The 20280-nt window shown below is 43.4% G+C and overlaps 1 protein-coding gene and 1 long non-coding RNA gene across 7 annotated transcripts in view; both read right to left on the bottom strand.

Moving 5' to 3' along the window:
* Positions 1–20280, bottom strand: part of LOC137643796 (uncharacterized) — a 703394-nt gene that overhangs the window by 313152 nt on the left and 369962 nt on the right. The window lies entirely within an intron of this gene.
* The window catches only part of LOC137643798 (uncharacterized), a 96128-nt gene that overhangs the window by 36688 nt on the left and 39160 nt on the right, over positions 1–20280 (bottom strand). For 3 of the 5 annotated variants that reach the window (XR_011045067.1, XR_011045070.1, XR_011045071.1), the window contains exon 1: positions 6754–7128. The exons of the other annotated variants lie outside the window; for them this stretch is intronic. This is a non-coding gene — a long non-coding RNA (uncharacterized lncRNA). Of the gene's footprint in view, positions 1–6753; positions 7129–20280 lie in introns of those variants that run through there. 5 annotated transcript variants of the gene reach the window in all.

The following is a 20280-nucleotide window of genomic DNA, read 5'->3' as shown; positions in this document are numbered from 1 at the left end:
GCTACGTGAAGGAGGAGGGTCTGGATTCAGTGCTTGATCTATGACCTTGCGAATCCATGCTGAGATTGTGTTCTTGGTGACCCTCCTCTTGGTCCTTCCTGTGCTGACAAATAGTGCACCACACGAGGACGGGCTACGGCTGTTCTCTTACGGTACAGCATCAAACTCCTCTGGGCAGAGTGAAAGATGATCAGGGTCATCTCTTACAGAATAAATCTAGAAGGAGTCGAATTGAGGATCCACTACTCCTGGTTTCTGAGTCTTAGCAATAAACTCAGGGACGAAGCTGAACGTTACCTCTCCCCATCCCCTTGAATGAGCGATGTCGTATGAGAGGCCATGAAGTTCACTGACTCGCTTGGCCAAAGCCAAAACTAGCAGGAACACTGTCTACCAAGTTAGGTGGAGATCTGTTATCTGGCGTAATGGTTCATAGGGAGATCTCTTAAGAGACCTGAGAACTCAAACCACGTTTCATGAAGGAGATCTCACTTCAGACTGAGGGCAGGTAAGTCAATAACTCCGTATGAGTAAGGAGAGTTCTATCGATGAAGAAATGTCCATTCCATTCAGTGTAAAGGCGAGGCTTAAGGCTGAGCGATAGCTTTTTACCGCCAAGACTGACAGGCGCATTTCTTTCCGCAAATACACGACGAACTCTGCTATTGCTGGAATATTGGCATCGAGAGGAGAGATACCCCTTCTACGACACCAACCACAGAAGACCTTCCATTTTGCCTGGTAGACTGCTGCTGATGACTTTTGCAGGTGTCCAGACATCCTGATTGCAACTTGTTGCAAAAATCCTCTCTCAGAGAAGATGCTAAATAGTCTCCAGCCGTGAAGTCGTAGCGAAGCTACGGCTTTGTGGAATATGTTGGCATGTGGTTGTCTCAGTAGATTGTGTAGTGGAGGGAGTTCTCTTGGGGGCTCCGTCAGGAGTTACAGTAGGTCCAGAAACCATTCCACGTGATGCCATAGCGGAACTATGAGGGTTATTGACATCACCACCACTGAATGGCCCGCCATGAACTGTTGAAGGCCTAGAAAGACGGCCTTCATCTCTAAGAGATTTATGTGGAGGTACTCTTCTGACTCTGACCAGAGGCCTGAGGTCGAGCGGTGCAGCACTTGAGCCCCAACCCTTTTTTTTGAAGCGTCTTAGAACAGCATCAAATACGGGGAAAGGTCGAGAATATCCACTTCGTTTCGTAGGTTCTCATTTGCCACCCACCACTCGAGGTCCGTCTGTTCTGCTGATCCCATGGGGATCTAAATGTCCAGAGAATCTAGAGCCTGATTCCACCGGGACTTGAGTTGCCACTGGAGAGATTTCATCCTCAGGTGACCGTTGGAAACTAGACGGGCCAGTGATGAAAGGTGAGCGAGGTGACGTAACCACATATGGGCTTGAAGTTCTTCTCATCTGAGAAAGGGTCTTGCGACCTTCCTCAACCTTGCTATTCTGTTGTCTGATGGGAAGGCTTTGTGGAGATTGGTGTCTATCATCATGCCTAGGTATACCAGTCTCTGTGTAGGACGCAGGGAACACTTCTCGAGATTTACCATGATCCCCAGATCTTGGCAAAGTCTTAGAAGTTTGTCTCGGTGTTGAAGAAGGGTTGACACCGAGTCTGCCAGGATTAGCCAGTCGTCAAGATAGGGAAGGAGACGAATGCCAATCCTGTGTGCCCAAGATGATATTAGGGTAAACACTGATGAAAGCTTGATGTGCTGTGGAAAGACCGAAGCACAGTACCTTGAACTGGTATTTCCTGTTGTCTAAGCTGAATCTTAAGTACTTCCTTGAAGACGGATGGAATGGGATATGGAAGTACACGTCCTTTAGGTCCAGTGCGCAAATGAAGTCCTGTGGTCTTACTACTAGTCTGACTGTGTCTGCTGTCTCCATGTTGAACGGAGTTTGTTTGACAAACTTGTTCAGAGCTGAGAGGTCGATGACTGGTCTCCAGCCTCCAGACGCCCTTTTCACAAGAAAGAGTCGACTAAAGAAGCCTGAGGACCCATCGAGGACATCCTGGCGAGCACCCTTCTTCAACAGGGTCTGGACTTCTGCACGAAGGGCCAGCCCCTTTGCTGATCCCACGGCAAAGGAGTCTATAGACACTGGATTCCTGGTCAGGGGAGGGAGAAATGTTATGAACGGGACACAATACCCTAGACGAATCACAGAGATTGTCCAGGGTTCGGCCCCGAGTTGCTTTCACCTGCCTGAGCAAACTTGTAGGCATCCCCCTACTGGTGGAAAAGCAGGGTGCCTATCCTAGCGTTTGCGGCCTCGGCCGCTACATCTAGGATATTTTCCTCCCCTGGAGGACTTACTGCCTAGAGCTTCTTAGACAATGATCTTCACTGCTGTCTTGTTCATCGTGGTCTTGGCTGGACGGGACTGCTGAGGAGCTGGTGGTTTATAGGGCTTGAAAGTCAAAGCCCTATGGAGGAGGGAGTCCTGATGAGACTTCCTCCATCTCTCAGAAGTATGTTCCATGTCCTTAGGCTCAAATAGATGGGCTCCCTCTAGAGAGGAATATCTGAGCCTAGTAATCTGGACATTTGGAAGTTGTTGATGGAACCTCTCAGACACCGCGTCCCGATGTTTCAGTATGGTATTCGCCCACAAGTTCAAAACTTGGCGGGCGAGAAACTCGATCGTGCGAGTGCCTGAGAGCAGGAACGTCTCCATTGATTTCCTGGTATGTTCCTTGGAGAAATCCTGTTTGTACCAGAATTCTCAAGGTCCCTAATCTGACATCTAGCCACAAAGTAGCCTGCATGGCGTACTTCGTGACCTTCTCCTGGTTAAGGATCTCGGATGCTGAGGAAGAGATCTGTCGATTGGAGTCTCTCTCTAGAGAGACTCCCTTGGTGAGCTCTTCCAAGGAGTGATGGAGAGAAAGAGCTGGACGAGGCTCCTCCAGAATCTCAAAATACCTTCTCTGTTGGACACGAGGAGGTGGGAGAAGCTTCTTGGCAGAGCCGGAACGTTGGGAGGAGGCATGTTCAGATAGCTGTAGGGCGATCTTAGCCCTGACACCCTTCAGCCCTTGAGACCAGGGCAAGGCTCCACTGGTCTTTGAGAGTTTCTAGGTGCCAAAGACACGGTCTAAGACCGTGTCCATAGCCTACCGAGGGAGTATCTCTGGGTTGGTAAACCCATTGAGAACCCTTATGAGAGGCACAACCTCCCAGAATGCATGTTCTGAATCTTTTTACTCTCCTTCCGATGTTGGACTTGCAGCAAAGTCTCCTGCCTCCATCCCCGACAGTTCTTCTCGGCATCCCTGAGAGCTCTTCTCGTGGTGGGTCGCAGACATCCCTCGAGTGACCGGCTGTCTCTGAAGACTTAGAAGTCCTAGAAGAGGACTTTGAAAGAGTCTTAGAGTCCTTAGACTCCTTCCGAGGAAGGAGGTAGGACTCCAGCATCGAAGGCCGAGATGTCGTGTCCCTTCTGATTTCCGTTGGTGGTGGGGAACTCACCGTCTGAGGTGAGGCTTTTTCCGAAAGTGGAAGGGAGGAGGGCTTTCCTCACGCGACTTCCTTGGCAGAGGTGAGGTTGGAGAGTATCCGGAGGAAGATGCAGGAAGAGCTGGCCTTGATGGTCTAATAGGAGTCAGCTTTACCCTAGAGGAAGTGACTGCATCTGAGACTCCTCTTTTCCTCTTCAGGGGAGAAGAAGTCATGGTTCCTTGCAGAGGGTCTGCTGGAGCTGTAGGATGCTCTAAAGAGCAGCCAGACAGAGGAGGATTGAATGTCTGTACCACTGCCCTGACCATAGCACTGAACCATGGCTGCTGACTGACTGACGCACTGTCAGACAGATCCCCTGAAAGGAAAGGGACCAAAGGTTCCCTACGAGGAGTCTCTGCTGTAGGTGGGTCCGCCTTAGAGGAAGGCAGTTTCGGAATCCTAAACCCTTCTGTAGAGGCCTGTTCCCCTTTCACCGGTAGACGCATTGAAAGGCGTTTGCGTCGTGGGGAACGAGGCGATGCTGAACTGTCAATGTGATGTTCCTATTGCTGGTCAGTGCGCGAGTGAGCAGGTGAGCCCTGGCGTGTTAGCGAGCGCTGGTGCATTGGTGAGCACAAGTGTGCAGGAGAGCGCTGCTGTGCCGTAGAGCGTTGGTACACAGTAAAGCACTGTGCAGCTTCTTTAGAATGCACAGGAGAGCAAGGGAATGCAGGAGAGCGGCGCGCACTAAGACAATGTGCAGGGTGTTGTGCAGTCCCCTTAGATTGCGCAGGAGGTTGCTGGAGAGCAGCTGGAAGCTTCGGCACTGGAGAGCACTGGCTAACGCTCTCCCGCACAGGAGAGTGCGGGCGCATGGTAGAGCGCTGGCGCATGCGAGAGTGCTGTCCCGCAGGAGAGCGCTGGCGCGTAGGAGAGCGCTAGCACGAATGCGGGAGTGTGCTGGCATGTAGGAGAGCGCTGGCACGAGCGCAGGAGTGCTGGCGCGCAGGAAATCGTTGGCACGCAGGAGAGCTCTGGCATGCAGGAAAGCGCTGGCACGCAGGAGATCGTTGGCATGCAGGAGACCTCTGGTGTGCATTAGAGCGCTGTAGCTGTCTTATAAGACAGGAGCGGCAAGCCTGAGACCGAAGTTGCCTGGGCACGAGCTGAGGTTTAGGCGAGCTCGGTTGCGCCGGCGAGCTCGGTTGCGCCGGCGATCGTAGGTTGGCTGGTGAGCGCTGGCAAGCTGGCAAACATTGCACTCTGTGGCGAGGTTGTGCTGGAAGGTGCTGAGGACGAGCAGGTGAAGGCTCGCACCGAAGCGTTGTAGAGCGTTGACAAGCTGGAGAGCGTGCGTGCTGAGTAAAGCGTGGCAGAGCAGGCTGGCACTGACGAGATGTTGGTGAGCGCTGGTACACTGCAGGGCGCTGGCGAGCTGGAGAGCGTTGGCACGCAGCTGCAAACTTAGGTAGGGCCTAAGGAGACTGTACCGGAGACAGGAATGGTGATGGTAGGTCGGCAGGTCAGCTGGTACGAAGCACAGGAACAGGGATGTGCCCTTTGGAAGGGTGAACATCCACCGATGGAGATTGTTAACAATCCACAGAAGAGTCCAGGACCAATGTCCGAGGACTAGCAGCAGCGTTCTCGGGAGAAGGTCCAGGAACGAGCGAAGGTCGAGGGCCAGGAGACGACTGAAGCGGAGACTCCTCTGCGAGGGACGGCTGCGATGCCGAGGCTGAAGTGCTGAAGTGGCGTCTTTTCTCTGATGGTGAAGGACAACCTCTAGGGTGAAGCGGCGGGTGAGCTCTGCTACAGAGACACCCTCTAGGGGACCTTGGATCAGAAAGCTGACCATGAGCAGCAGAAGTTCTCCGAAGAGGAGTCTCTATGAAAGAACTTCACCGAGGGAGAGAAACACTCGCAAGAGAGACAGATGTAGGACTAAGTTTCCCCCTCAAAGGATGATCAGGAACGGGGGAAACTAAGTCGGCAGCAACAGCTGGAGAGTCTGGAGGGGCAGGAGCGTGGGCAGAAACCACAGAAGACACCTCTGACACCACAACGTCGATGAGCGCAAGAGGATCTACCTCCGAAGTTGACAACAACGGCTGCACACTTGCACCCCGGAGGATGAGCTGTAGCAAGGAATCTTTGGAGGGCGGACCCGGAAGCCCCAAGGACGATCATGCCTGTAAAACAAAAAACATAGACAAGACCTCACCCGGGGGGAGAAGTGGGGCAGCTTCGCTAGGGGAAGCAACACCATCTTTCGAAGACCGGGGTTGGCCGCAATTGAAAAGGTCTACATTACTATTCGACAGTCTCTCGGAAGAGGCCGAACGAGTAGGAGTTTTGGAGGAAGGTCGGGAGACTGAAGAAGAAGCCTTAGGTTTTCCCCCTTTGAAGGAACCTTCAAAAGAGAGATATCCCACTTAGACTTCCTTCGTCGCCCAAACCTCTCCCACTGGGAGGTAGACCACTTCCGACACTCACTACACTGGTTGTTACAATCACACCATTGATCTCTGCAGGCGGGACAAAAGTTGTGGCGATCGGTCCCCACTGCCGACATATAAGTTCCGCAGGGCCAGCCATCGAGTCCAAGGCAGGTGTGCATGGTCGCAGAAGTAAACATACACATACACTATCACAAAGAAGAAGCACAAAAGAATTCAGTAATGGCGAAGGATGAGGAACGGCAACAACCGTATACCATCCAAGCCAAAAGCAAAAGTGAGCTAAATCACCGGTGTGTGAGTGGGAGCGGTAGCAAGCTAGTCTCCCTACCCCCGCTAACTAGCGGTATGGGCAGTTAACCCTTGCTAAATTTTAATGGCTCTTCATTTCAGCTACGCCAAAATAAATAGCGTAGGTTTGTATTCCAGTTATGGAACCAATCTGATTAGTAGTAGATATTAGAATACAGTTCAATACAATACTGTAATGTATTATAAAATAGTGAGGTCTTATTTCTAAAGCTCACCAAGAAGTTGATAATGATTATACGTACAGTATCATACAATACAGTATATAGTAATTATTATAAAGGAATTATTAAGCCAGACTTTTTAATTAAAGGGCAGAGACTAAAAAATAAGAAAATGTAACGGTCAAGAGGGAAGATATAAAAGGGAAGTAACCTAACCCAAAGGCCACTGAGATCTATGACACGGCCTGTTACACATTGGGAATAGTAATCCAGAGGGAACTGTTCTTAATATTAACCCTACTTATCTTTCCATAGTATGATATGGTACCCAAAACCCTGATTCCCAAACTCACCAATGAAACAAGAGGAGTCTTCAGTGGATGTCCCTTCAGCCAATACCTGTCTGATTCAGTCTTTGGACAAGAGAATTCAACGCAATGGATTCCATTGTTTCTGGATTTATCTGATCCTCTTCATTTCTTCTTTCTATAAATGGCAGAATAAGGAACCAGCTGCATCTCCATTGAATACAGCATTGCCTTTACTAACACCGAAGAAAACGAGGGGGTCTATAGTCACGGCAATGATGGAACCCGATAAGCTGAGCTGCTATGGGGCTGGATGGCGATTGTCTTAGTCACCTTTGTGGTGAGACTCCTGACAATATGACGGGTGTTATCTCCTGCCACAGCAAAGATTAGGACAATCAGCTTGATACCACAAGGCGATGACAAGGCGGTGAAATAAATATGAAATACTGCATATTGTGCTGTGCATGGAATTCATAATCACATAAGAAAACAGCTTAATAAGGAATGAAAATGATAAAACTATGAGGAATAAGAGAGATGTTTGACTCTGCTCAAGGTAACACATTAATGTACTGTATAGTCAACCATCTGTCTACAAGCAATGCTCAATGGTAATACAGTATTCATTTTGATATGCAAAAGTCTGAAACATAAAATAAACAAAAAATTATATAGTCTTAGTTTAAATTACTAAGTGAATTATTTTTCAATATAAATCCCAATTGAATAAATGATAATGAATAAATGTACATTGTCGTACAACTGTAATTCATTTCTATTCAGTGTGCTAAACCATTTAGATTTGAATATTGGGTATATATCTTGAATGATAGAAAATGGAAGAAAACTGGGGAGTAAAATGGGAAGAAAGAGAAGGGAAGAGATTCAGAGTTTGCTAAGGAAAGTAAAATAGCCCCAGGAATAAACAGACCATAAGTGCTGCGACGCCTACTCCCGCTGAGCACGGCATGCCAAAATCAGCATCTCCTGGAATGAACCGTCCTTGAAATTGACCAAAACCTTAACTAACCTAACTCTGAGATTCTGTCCTTAGACTGACAAGGAGATATTCTATAATATCAATTTGTTTACAATTTGAGGTCATTTCAAGGCTGGACTATGTGTAGGCCAAGACAGGTTAAATGCAGGTCATTGTGGCAGGTTTCTTGTCAAGGTTTTAAGGGTCAATTAGAAAAATAGCAAAGTTCGAGAAAACAGATCAACCTGAAATACCACAATAATTATTGTGAAAGTTTCACGAGCGCAGACCCCAACCGACGGTCACCCCCACCCTAGGGGTGTCAAGTACATCTCAGGGGCCTAAGATTGTTCTATTTTGGGCTGATAATATGATGCAGAATTCAAATTATAGGAAATGGTGATCTCTTAGTCAATTGTCACGATTTAATCTACGCATAAATCAAATCCAATTCAGGCTATACCAACCAAAATCCCTGAGCAAGGACAAGATATTTATTAATAGTAAAAAAGAATAAAGGCTAAATCGCGGCATTAAACCCAAATATATACTGACCTCTTAACCTTGACCGGCGTGCCTTAGCCCCTGACCTAAGGTCAACCTGACCTCAAGGTAAACACTAACCTGAAGTAGGTCCTTTATAATTATGCTCTTGGGATCCTGCTAGGAGGTTACCTCTGGCCCATAGACAATATATAACGCTTACAATATCCATTAATATAAATATAATACATCTCTGCAGCTTCGATATCCTACAGGATATGGGTTATAGGATGCCATACACATACGTATATACTGGACCTATATATGTACAAAAAACCTTTATATGAAGACAAGAATTTCTTTATTATGCTATTTTTAGACTGGAGCAACATTAAGAAAGATATATAACTTACGATATACTGTATTATAAAATATAAGACTGACGATTTTATTTACACTCGAAATAATAAACTGTAGATTCGAGGAAATTCTCGATTTAAAGAAAACTGGTTGTAATGACAAAGGAAATTTAGGAGAGACTTCAGTAAATCTACATTTGGGTTTCATTGATGAAGTTAAGTGATTTAGTTGCCTTAATCTGAAGAATTATGTGATATAAATTAAATATATTATAACTGTAGAATAATTTTATCAATTTATACATCTCTAAGGTACCAGGTTCATGAATTAATCTCGTTTTTTGAGATTTTCAAAGTATGACTAAAAGTTTTGCTGGTTTAAATCCCTTATAAGAATACCGTGTTAATAAACTCTTTATAATTAGTATATTAAAACCAATCATATACAAAATGCCTTTTAAATACTAAAATTATTATTAAATGCCCGAAATATGACATCTATATTTCAGATAGATTTAGCAAAATTCCCCAACATTTGTACTTGAAGTAATACTAAGTTTATTTAACCAGAGTTTGCAACGTTGTATCAGCAAAAGCAGCATTGAATAATAGCGAGTTTTCTTCTTCTTGGAAAAAGCGATTATTAAAGAAGACATCTGACCTATAATCATTTTACCTTCAAAATAACATTAGGTCAAGCAGGACTTTTATTAAAACTACATTATATACTTAAATAGTGGAGTAAAAATTATTTTTCTTATATAGAATATCATTGCATATATATATATATATATATATATATATATATATATATATATATATATATATATATATATATATATATATATATATATATATATATATATATGTGTGTGTGTGTGTATGTGTGTGTATCCAGAAAAATATGTGAAGCTAGTCATGGGTCTATAGAAATATGTATTACCGAAATACATAAATTAAATAGAAGAATTGGAGAGAGGAATAATCACATAAGTAAATGGAATGAAGATAACAGCAAAAAAAAAAAAATAAATAATAATAAAAAACCTGTGATATTGATACCATAAACCATTTGATTTCTAAAAGACACCAAAACACAGCTTATTCGAACTGAAAGCTTGAAACGGTTCTACAATGGGCCTACGTGCATGAAATTATTTGTTATATCTCGTTTATGGTATAGATTTGATTATTAAGTGTAATAGGTGACAAAGGGACTGATAAGGAAGGAAAGAGTAAGTTTAGACATAGAATCTTTATAATTAAACAGTGAAGTGAGAAGTTGGGAAAGTAAAAGAATGAATGTATGTAGAATAAATGGATATAGATAAAGGTTTATTACATAATGTTTACTGAACTATTATAGAGAGCGAATGGAATATATGAAACCAATAAATAAATTGAGAATAATTAAAATGTTTATGATAGAAATAAAGTGTTTGTAGGCCTATTGGAATTTTGTAGAAAAGGAAAGTGGAAATGTGAAAAAATGTGTGCTATTATATTATCTGCACGAATGATGTTCAACATCTTTGTGGATGGAATGATGCAAGATGTGTGTGTGTGTGTGTGTTCAACATCTTTATGAAAGAAGTGGTTCAAGGTCTGACTCTCTGAGAGAGAGAGAGAGAGAGAGAGAGAGAGAGAGAGAGAGAGAGAGAGAGAGAGAGAGAGAGAGAGAGTGTGTGTGTGTAATGACTATTCCCTCCTTTTTATGGAGTGGCACTTTCTGGCCCCTGCAACAAAGTTAATTGATGATTTTCGTTAATAACATGATTAAGAATATATCTGAGCCTTTCATTGTTATCACCTTACATTTCTTTAAACATATCAAGAGTAGGGTTGTCACGCATCCCGGATTTTATCCTTTGTTCTCTGTCTCGCATAGACCCTTCTGGGACACCCTTATTGTCCTGATTTTAGTTCAACATAATGCTAATGTTGTGTGTGAATCCTCACTCACTAATGTCCTGTGGACTGAAGAGCGGAACAGGTTGAATGTTCCTTCTGTAAAAGCTATCTCAAAATGTCCTTGAAACTTTAACTTTTAGAGTAAAGAAAATTGTTGACCGGTGCTACAGAGGACCTACTGAAAAAAGTAAAACTTACTTACTTTGATGGCTGCTTTTCCAGTCCCATACAGCAGGGGAACCCCACTCTCTACAGGACCTCCACTGTCGTTTTACCTTGTTCGTTCAGAGTATTTAACATTTCATGTCTCATATTCTTCATTTACTGTTAAATCGTCATTGTCAAAACTCATGAAATACGAAAGTCTTCAGGGAAATATAATTAAAGAATAGAGATTTGAGTTAGATTTTTGCTTTAAGTAAATTTATTTTATGATAAAATGCTCTACATAAAAAGAAAGTTAAGTTTAGTTAATGTAATGTTTATGTTAATTACTAATTTTCCAAACTATTCATTTTTTATTGTTTGCATTGGATAGGAATTTTTCTAAATTACTTTCCTTTTGTTTTATTTATTCCCATTAAATTTCTAGCTCTGTGTTTTTCAATTACAAGTGCGTGATAATTATATCTATGTTCAATAATATATTTGCCTGGCTGTGTATGTCAGTATAAATTCATATAAATGGTGAGGAATTTCAAGTGTCCCTGATTTCTAATCTTGTAGTCTGTCAACCTAAGCAAGAGTAACATTTAAAGCATGATGCCTTCTATGTAAGTTCTGGTTGTTGCAAACTGCAAAACTATTTGCAACTTTAATCATCTGCAAACACAAGAATAAGGAAATGGACATTTACTCAGAGAGAATCTTGGCCCTTTTCAATTGTCAAACTTTCCAATTCAGATTAGCTATACCACCAAAAACACAATAATTCCTTTTCAGATAAAGGTTTAAAGGCTGCTCATGAATGGCAGAGGCAAGGGACAGTGACATTGCCCTACCAAGCAGGATAATGCCCCAGAGACTGACCATATATATGCATATGATCAGTGTCCGAGCCCTCTCTCCACCCAAGCTAGGACCTAGGAGGACCAAGTAACGGCTGGCGATGAATCAGAAGATAGACCTATAGGCTGCCCCGAACGTCTCATCTGTTAAAAGGATGGTGAGGTTACAGTAACCAATGAAACTAAAGAGTCAGGGGCATTACCACATCAGCCCCCATAACTACTTTTAATCAATTAAACCCTTACGAGGTTGATGCAGGATTTCTTTAAGTACAAAGCTCCAATCTGTGTCCAGACAAAACTAGGTTGTCTGTCCAATGGAAGGTTCGAATGGTTGGGCCATAAAAGTCAATGTTAGGACCGGGGAGACTCTTCAACGTCATAGTTGCAAATGGGGAAACACTCTACAATTAACCTGTTTAGTCAAAAGTAAATAAAAGATGGACCAGAGAATGGAGTAAAGACCTTATGGCTATGTCTACAGTGCAGTGCTTGAGGGGCACAGTCAGCAACCCCTTCTGAATAAATCTATAGAATTTGGACCATATGGCTTTGTAGTGGGACCATGGAAGTCATTCAGTTTCCCTAGAGGGAAAATTATGTCAAAGAAAAAACAAGACAACAAGATGGATGAAATGAAACCAGAATCAAAGTATAAAAAATGCATTAGAAGTAATAGAGACAAGGGTGACCAAGACCCCTTCGATCCAAAAACCCAATCTTGTGACAAAGTCCTTCCTGATGAAACGTGATTCACGAAGCTCCAGCAATTAGAAATGATCTGGGAGAAGGAAGGAATTAATGTCGCAAAACCTCTTGAGAAGGACAAAAGAGTAAACTGTTCACAAACATAACATCGAGGTCTGATGAAGTCATCAACCCTCATTGTTTCGTCTAAGATTTTTGGTCCAGTGCTGTTGATGAGGAGGCCATGCGACACACAGGTTCAATTTGGGGAAGCACACAATTGCACAACAGAGGTTGGTCTGAGGAATGGAAGAAGGCAGGGACAGATACAAGTAGAAAGATAAAAAGCAGATGAAGCCAACAGCAAAAGGGATACTGAGAAGCCCTCTGAGTAGTGGATATATTAGTAAAATGATATTTTAATTATAAAATAAATTTTTGAATATACTTACCCGATGAATATATAATAGCTGCAACTCTGCGGCTCGACAGAAAACACACTCAAAAAACTCGCGAGCGATCGCTATGAAGGTTGCGGGTGTGCCCACCAGCGCCAACTGTCGGCCAGATACCACTCTTGTATGTCAACAAAACCTTCAATTCTTCTCGTCCCGCTGTGTCTCTATTGGGGAGGAAGGGAGGGTCATTTAATTTATATATTCACCGGGTAAGTATATTCAAAAATTTATTTTATAATTAAAATATCATTTTTAAATATTTAACTTAGCCGGTGAATATATAATAGCTGATTCACACCCAAGGCGGTGGGTAGAGACCAGAGTTAATTATGTTTACAGCGTATAAGCTAAGAGTTTTTTCATTTTGACAGTTATCAATATAACAAAACCAAAATATATAGGTACCTGGTAAGGAAGTTGACTTAGACGATTACTCTGCCTTGTAAGTCTGTCTTCCTCACGGAGCCCAGCGATCCTCTTAGGATGCTGACAGACTCCCAGGAGCTGAAGTATCAAGGGCTGCAACCCATACAACAGGACCTCATCAAACCCCTAATCTGGGCGCTCTCAAGAAATGACTTTGACCACCCGCCAAATCAACCAGGATGCGAAAAGCTTCTTAGCCTTCCGAACAACCCATAAAAACAACATTAAAAACATTTCAAGAGACAGATTAAAAGGATATTGGAATTAGGGAAGTGTAGTGGTAGAACCCTCACCCACTACTGCACTCGGTGCAACGAATGGACCCAGTGTGTAGCAGTCCTCGTGAAGAGTCTGGACATCTTTTAAGTAAAATGACGCGAACACTGACTTGTTTCTCCAAAAAGTCGCGTCCATAATACTTTGCAGAGATTTATTTTGCTTGAAGGCCACGGAGGTTGCTATATCTCTAACTTCGTGCGTCTTAACCTTAAGCAAACATCGGTCTTTCTCATTCAAGTGAGAATGAGCTTCTCGTATTAAAAAAATCTGATAAAATATGACAAAGAATTCTTTGACATAGGCAATGAAGGTTTCTTAACTGAGCACCATAATGCCTCAGATTTCCCTCGTAATGACTTAGTACGAGCTAAATCGAACTTAAGAGCTCTAACAGGACATAATACTCTTTCCAGTTCGTTGCCTACGATCTCTGATAAGCAAGGAATATCAAAAGATTTAGGCCAAGGACGAGAAGGCAGTTCATTTTTGGCCAGGAAACCAAGTTGAAGTGAACAAGTGGCTTTTTTCTGTAGAAAAGCCGATGTTCTTACTGAAGGCATGAAGTTCACTGACCCTTTTAGCCGAAGCCAAGCACACTAGGAAAAGTGTCTTGAGGGTGAGATCCTTCAGGGAGGCTGAATGTAATGGCTCAAACCTGTCTGACATGAGGAACCTTAGGACCACGTCTAAGTTCCATCCAGGAGTTGCCAAACGACGTTCCTTAGAGGTCTCGAAAGACTTAAGGAGATCTTGGAGATCTTTATTGTTGGAAAGATCTAAGCCTCTATGTCGAAAGACCGAAGCCAACATGCTCCTGTAGCCCTTAATCGTGGGAGCTGAAAGGGAGCGAACCTTTCTCAGATGTAAAAGAAAATCTGCGATTTGGGCTACAGAGGTACTGGACGAGGACACAGATGCTGACTTGCACCAGTCTCGAAAGACTTCCCACTTCGACTGGTATACTCTAATGGTAGAAGCTCTCCTAGCTCTTGCAATCGCACTGACTGCCTCCTTCGAAAAGCCTCTAGCTCTTGAGAGTCTTTCGATAGTCTGAAGGAAGTCAGACGAAGAGCGGGGAGGCTTTGATGGACATTCGTGGGGCTGACGTAACAGATCTACCCTTAGAAGAAGACTTCTTGGAAAGTCTACCAGCCATTGAAGTACCTCGGTGAACCACTCTCTCGCGGGCCAGAGGGAAGCAACCAACGTCAACCTTGTCCCTCCGTGAGAGGCGAACTTCTGCAGTACCTTGTTGACTATCTTGAATGGTGGGAATGCATATAAGTCCATAAAAGACCAATCCAGTAGAAACGCGTCTATGTAGATTGCTTCTGTATCTAGGACTGGAGAGCAAAAGATTGGTAACCTTTTGGTCAACGAGGAGGCAAAGAGGTCTATGGTGGGTTGACCCCAAGTAGCCCAAAGACTCTTGCCCACGTCCTTGTGGAGGGTCCATTCCGTGGGTATCACCTGACCCCTCCGACTGAGACAGTCTGCCAAGACGTTCAAGTCCCCCTGGATGAATCTCGTCAACAGGGAGATGCCTCGAATTCTTGACCATAAGAGAAGGTCCCTTGCGATCTCGAGCAGCGTGAAGGAGTGTGTGCCTCCTTGCTTGGAGATGTACGCCAAAGTTGTGGTGTTGTTCGAGTTGACCTCTACCACTTAGTTTCGAAGAAGCTTTCGAATATCATCAAGGCCAAGTGGACTGCTAATAGCTCCTTGCCGTTGATGTGCACGCTCTTCTGACTTGAGGTCCACAGACCCGAGCATTCCCGACCGTCCAGGGTCGCACCCCAACCCAAATCCGACGCGTCTGAGAACAACACGTGGTTTGGGTTCTTGACTGCTAGGGATAGTCCCTCTCTTAGACTGATATTGCTGTCCCACCATTTCAGGCATACCTTTACTGGTTCGGAGACTGGGAATGATACCGTCTCTAACGTCTTGTCCTAGTTCCAGTGAGAGGCTAGATGGAACCGGAGAGGCAGAAGGTGTAGTCTCCCTAGTGAGACAAACTGCTCCAGGGATGAGAGAGTCCCTACGAGATTGTTCCAACTCCTGACTGAACATACATTTTCTTTTCAGCATTAGTTGGACTTCGAGCAGGGCTTGTTCTATTCGGTGGCAGACGGAAAAGCCCGAAAAAAAAAAACTGGACTGCGAATCTCCATCCCCAAATATAGAATAATCTGGGATGGGAACAGTTGGGACTTTTAGGTTGACCAAAAGTCCCAACTCCCTGGCCAGACTCAACGTCCAATGTAGATCCTGCAGACAGCGAAGACTGGACGATGCTCTGAGAAGCCAGTCGTCCAAGTACAGGGAGGCTCGGATCCCCGATAGATGGAGGGATTTTGCCACATTCCTCATGAGCCTCGTAAACACGAGAGGCGCAGGACTGAGACCAAAGCACAGGGCTCGAAACTGGTACCCCACATTCCTGTAAACAAACCTCAGAAACGGTTGGGAATCCGGGTGTATAGGAATGTGGAAGTATGCCTCCTGAAGGTCGAGAGAGACCATCCAGTCGCCTTCCATAAATGCTGTCAAGACAGCCTGGTAGACTTCATCGTGAAGTTTGTCTTGACAATGAACACATTGAGCGCACTTGCCTCTTACGTACTCCTGCAGTGAACATGGCTGCCAGATCATTGGAGCCATCCCTGAGGGACTTGTTCCTGCAGAGAACGTGGCTGTCAGATCATTGGAGCTATCCCTGAAAGCCTTGTTTATGCATGACATAATTGTACAGCAAAACTCCAAACGCTCGAAAATAGCTCTGAAGTCGACCTGTAAAATCTTGGAGCGTCTCATGGCCAGGCGCCAGGGAGAGTCTATGAGGTTTGAGAGGTCTATCTGGGCAGAGGCAGGAACTCCCAAGCCGAGAACTTCTCTCGTGTCATATCAGACTCTCGCTCTATAAGCCAGCTTGAAAGTAGGGAAAGCAAAGGCTGTCTCCCCCAAACTCCTCCTGGTGATAAACCAGTCGCCTAGCAAACGTAAAGCTCTCTTAGAAGAGCGAGAGAGCACTAGCTTATAAAACAACGGCTTCGAAGTAGCTAGGCCTAGTGTAAACTCTGACGTTTAGGCGAACGAGGAGCAGCAGTTACAAAAAGATCCGGACAAAGATCCTTAAAAATCAGCATGATTTATTTAAAGTCCATACAGGGCTAAGCAGCTTTAGGCTCCTCTCCGCCTGACAGAGTCCTCAAGGGAATATCAGTAGGAGGGGGAACAGCAACTTCCTTATCAGAAGGAACCTTGTCCGACAATAGCCGAGTCTCAAGCAAGGGAGAGACTTACCGTGGTGGCAATGCTTTACAAGCAGAGTCCACACGCACTGGTGCATTAGTAGCGGACCAGGACGCAACGTCATGTAACTGCTTAACAGTCTGTGAACTGTCAACAACAACTGCGGGAGGACGCTCGGCGTCCACTCGAGACTGTTTTGACTGCCTAGTCTGAGCAGTCAAAACAACTCTAGACTGCGGTAGTTGACGCTCAGCGTCAAAACAAGTCAACTCCGCTGGCTGGCGAACGTCCTGAACGTCAACAGGAGCATTAGGAAGCGGCCTAACGTCCAAATGCGGCTGAAAATCAACACGTGACCGCATCGAGTGAGGCTCTACATATCGTGACTGACGTAACTTAGCTACGCCAACGTCAACAGGACGCACAAAAGTTCGTTTGGGCGGCTGAAGGCCAGGATCTCGATGAGATAAACGGCTAGGATCAACGTGAACCTTATCGGCAGAATAGTCTTCCATAAGAGAGGCAAGCTTATTCTGCATGTCTTGCCGTACAACCCATTTAGGATCAACGGGAATGGTTGCGGTAAGAGACGAGGGTAACGTCTGTGACTGCAAAACCTTGCCTACAAAAAGACTCTCGGAGTCTGTGTTACGCTTTTGTTTAGGCGGCGAGCAGTCTTCCGATGACTGCATAGGGTCAGAGCTGTCCTAATAGTTAAAACCAGGACGCTGGACCTGTCCTGAAAGGACTGACTTTCGCTTAAAGGGCCTCGAAACCTTGTTCCACGGTTTCTTATGCGAAAAGCCTTCGGATGACGAGGAGAAAATCGTCTCTCTCGCCTTATGGTAGGGGTGATCTTGGTGAGATACGCCTGATACCATAGAGGGAACGTCTGTTCGCTGATCAAGGCCTCTCGAACCCATAAGTCGTACGACATTACTTCTCCCCTGGGCTTGGGAGCTTGCAAGAGGTCCCGGACTAGGCGAACGACAGGCACGAACAGACGAACCCTCGGTCGCAACACTGATAACACTTTGCGCAATATCACTTTATCACTACGATTTTCTGTTTTGCACTTATTTCACTGAAATCGAATTTTTTAACAATTCACATTAGGTATGAATAAAACTGATTTCTACCTGAAGCACGCAATTCTACCCTCATCAAAAGGTTATAATTGCGAAATCAGTCGTATAATGTAAGCACATTAATACCAGCAAAAAAACAGTAAACATATTTTAAGATAAAAAGATTAGTGGCTGGGGAAGAGACTAAACACTAGTTCAATCAAAACTACGTTTTCAATCTCTCACCGTACAGCGCCTTGGGACGAGAATAAAAACTAAAAACGTTTTATCCTTTCTCCCCGTACAGAGACTAGGGACGAGAGTAACTCGAGAACAACGTTACTCGCTTGGGACGAGATAAAGATCGTAACGTTCTCTCTCCTCTCTCTCTCTCCGTCTCTATCTCTCTCTCTCTCTCTCTCTTGATTTCGCACCGAAGAGAAGAGCCCACTTACGTTTCGTCAAAAAAACAGGTTTTTTGACCAAAGGAAAAAAACTGAAAGGTTTTTCAATTAAAAAGTTCCTTTAAAATAGAATTTAAAACATTTAAGCTTTGAAAGAAGAATGAACAAAACGTCAGAATCGATTTACTCTTTCTGCAAAGTGAAACCGTGATACTCTCTCTCTCTATCGTAACGATAGAGCGCAAACTGCGTAGCATAAATAAACTAAACGTTAGTTCATCTTTGAAACAGTACGAAGACTATTCAAAGAAAATCTTTCATAAAATATCTATTAAAAAATATTCATTTACTCTTTCTGCAAAGTGAAACCGTGATACTCTCTCTCTCTATCGTAACGATAGAGCGCAAACTGCGTAGCATAAATAAACTAAACGTTAGTTCATCTTTGAAACAGTACGAAGACTATTCAAAGAAAATCTTTCATAAAATATCTATTAAAAAATATTCATTTAATAAGTTTTAAATCATTAGCTCTTTAAAAGCTATTTACGATTGAAAGGGCTCAACGTTGTTTAACTTCGGTTTCCAAGTTAGGACCGCCTACTCTCAGGAAAGGTCGCATATAAACAAATCATTAAAAATTTATTTTGATGTTTATTATAAATGGAAAGTTAATCGAAGAGGCCTAATAAAGGCGGTTGAGATATAAAATATATAGAGGAAAATCTATAATTAATTTATAACGTGATAAGATAATTGCTAAAAGCCTAAACACACTTCCGTCTAAGGGAAGGGTCGGCCATTTAAAAGTCAAAGAAAGTCCATACTCTCTTTGTCGTCAAAAATTAAATCTATCCAAAAACGAGTTCAAGATTTAAGATGAAGATAAAACACCTGCACTGCGAAAGCTCAAACCAAAATGAAGTACTTCACCAAATATGTTGAGAAAACTCCAGGTTCTACAGCCAGTATTGATACGTCTTGTCGTCAACATCGACAGAGAAGAATTGAAGGTTTTGTTTACATACAAGAGTGGTATCTGGCCGACAGTTGGCGCTGGTGGGCACACCCGCAACCTTCATAGCAATCGCTCACGAGTTTTTTGAGTGTGTTTTCTGTCGAGCCGCAGAGTTGCAGCTATTATATATTCACCGGCTAAGTTAAATATTTAAAAACAGATATACACAACTAAGACCTTATTCTTGGGAAAAATAGGATTATGATTGGATATATGAATTTGGGCTATATAACCCAGAACTGAGACCATCAAGCCACCAAGCGCATAGTTACAAGTGGGAGGAAAAGTCAAGAGGTTGAACAGGAAAATGGTAGAATGGATAAACCATGTGACACTTGAACATTAATAGGTCATCAACACTACGGTTACAAAATGATTACAGATAGATAAAAGAATGGCTCACTGTATTTGTAATAATAGTACGCTCACCCTCTGTCAATTGAGCATCAAATGAACTTTACAAAAGAAGACTTCATATAGAAAATACAGAGATTTTGTTTGGTCAATTATTACAGAGATGACGATGAAACTCCCCTCCGTCGAAACAGACACACAACACAGGCGAGGAAGTCTGAGCAATGACTGGAACACGACACAAAGAAATAACGAGATCAAATCAGAAGTGGGATTTTAAACACCTTTGCTAAACTATCAATAAAACTGTAAATTATTGTTCCAAGATGTATTGAGCAATCTCTCTTGGGACAATCTACCTTCAAATATTATCTAGTTCAACAAAGCTCCCTTCCCTGAAACAGGACCCACAAGAGGTGCCAAAACAGATTGAAATAAAACCTCATCTTCTGCCAAGTGATCATGTTCCTTCTGCAACTCTTCAACACAAAAAGATAATTAAATGAAAGACACAACTAAATAATGTTTTTAAGAAATCACAACAAATAATTTCAGGAAAACTTAGAATAACTCAAAATTTGCACCAAACTCTTAACAATCAACATAAGTCTGATTTGCTTCAAAATATTTTAATGTCAAAACTAAAGATTGGAAAATTCCGATCAATATAAACTATCAATGAACCTTTTACAAAATATTTCTTAAAGTTAATTTCCCTATTCATAGATACAGAACTATCTTGACTACTTTTCCTTGAAGCTCTAAAGGCAAGTGAAGGAAAACCTCTCGGTCGAACTGTGAAGTCAAAATTGAGAGTTTTCACATCATGACTGAAGTTGAAGAAAATTTGGAAATTATAGAAACATGATATTTTAATTATAA

This window comes from Palaemon carinicauda, chromosome 7, assembly GCF_036898095.1.
Source record: "Palaemon carinicauda isolate YSFRI2023 chromosome 7, ASM3689809v2, whole genome shotgun sequence".
NCBI classification, from domain to species: Eukaryota; Metazoa; Arthropoda; class Malacostraca; order Decapoda; family Palaemonidae; genus Palaemon; species Palaemon carinicauda.
This window is presented reverse-complemented; position numbering and strand designations above follow the sequence as displayed.